We start from the raw sequence: 1,989 nt of genomic DNA on the forward strand, positions 1-1,989 counted from the left end.
TAACCGTTTTCTTCCATCACGGACCCAAACATTTTGAGGAGACACTACTTTAAACTTTGACGGGGCCTTCCTCATCAATCATATGCCGTTTGGAATATGTTTCGCCTTTCACTGCATCTTTTCTTTAGTTTCCCTGCGATGGATGTTGCAAGGATACACTGCTTACGGAATTATCTATCGTATGTATGCCTTCCATTTTGATCCACCTTTTCGTCAGTCTCAAGTGATGGATGATTTGCTGTTGATGAAGTGCAAACCGAGAATGAGAAATTGATGACTCGAGGCCGATTTTTTCCAAGGGTTGAGTGATTCATACCATAGAAACACAAGGGAGAGGATTGCTCAGCGCAGGAATACTACAACTTGGTGTTACTCCTCCCTTAAGTTATATAGTACAAAGCAAAACAACCTTCTGGCATTCGTCTCGTGGGCTGTAAAAGGAATCAAGGCAGAAACTCCGGAAAATCTGTTTGTTGTATTCCATTGCTCATTTTCTCCTCTCGTCTGCTTGGAATATAGCGGTTAGGTTGCATTGCTAGACGTTGAAAATCAGGTGTGCATCCAAATAATATACCTTCTACCACGTCCATGAAGGTTTGTTGACAATTGCGTTAAAACGATACACACTTTATACATTCTCTGGAAAGACGTAGACTGCATGGTGATTTTTCGTCCCCACCCTTGAGAATAATAAAAACAAATAAAAGATAAAATTCAAGTTCCGGCAATTGCATGATATAGATATGAATAACACATCTACAACACCTGTATGTTAAAATTATCTTCTTTTCAACGTTGTCATCCAAATTAAACCTTACCTTTTCTCTATGCCCTTGAAAATAATAAGAATAAAAAGGCATACTTCAAGTTTCAAAAAATGCAGGATAGATAAGAATAATAATTTAATACAATACACCTGTACGCTACAATTCAATTTCTTTCAGTGTTATCGTCCGAAGTAAACCTCGACTTTTTCACTGTACCCTTGAAAAATAATAGCAATAAAAAGGTATAGGCTTAATTCATGTTTTCAGCAAATACAAGATGGACTGGATTTAGACAATGTCCGTCTCGTAATGCTTAGTCGACGAAGTGACAGGTAGAGTAGAAACAAATCATGAGTGGTGTAAATGGTCTCGCTGAGGATAATGTCGAAGATCTAACCTAAATAAAAAAAGCTTGGTATAAACTCGTTGGCGTGGAGACATAAATTTCTTCTTCTTCTTCTTCTTCTTCTTCTTCTCCTTCTTTAACTTTTTTCTTCACTCCTGGTGGATAAACAGTGTGTAAAGGAATAATGGACACACACACACACACACACACACACACACAAGGAACAGCCACAGCGCAGGCTCATATACACTACACAGACACACACACACATACACTCATACACACGCGCGCAACACTCACGGGCACACACGCACGGCACGCGAACACACAGCCTTCATCGACGAGAGGGAAAGAATATATAGACGTGACCTCCTGCGGCTCTTGGATTGGTCAGGTCAGGTCAGACTGTATTATATCAGTCTCTTAGTGCATGGCTACTTAATTACCTTCCTTTCATGTGTCTTTTATCAGGTACTTATAGGCGTAGAATTAAGGGCAGAAGAAATAAGTTGGTTGCGTGCATGACTAAAAACACTTCTACGTTCAGGTAGTTCCAGGTAACGCCAATTGTCTTATAGGTATATATTTTTTTTTACAGCAAGGAAGGCGGCTCAAGGGCAAAAACAAAAGCAATAACAACAAAAAAAGCCCTTTAGACGCTGCTCCGAAGAAAAGTAGGAAGAACGAGAGGCCATAGGAGGTCAGTTTCGAGAGAGGAGGTGTGTTGATACTCTCCTCTTGAATGAATTTAAATCGTAGGCAGGAGGAAATACAGACGAAGGAAGGTTGTGTCTGTTGAAAGATCAAAGACGGATAAAAATAGTTGGTGGTTTAAACTAGTTGATTCAGATATTCAGTTCCCGGGAATAATTACAG

Source organism: Eriocheir sinensis, chromosome 48 (genome assembly GCF_024679095.1).
Source record: "Eriocheir sinensis breed Jianghai 21 chromosome 48, ASM2467909v1, whole genome shotgun sequence".
Lineage (NCBI taxonomy): Eukaryota > Metazoa > Arthropoda > Malacostraca > Decapoda > Varunidae > Eriocheir > Eriocheir sinensis.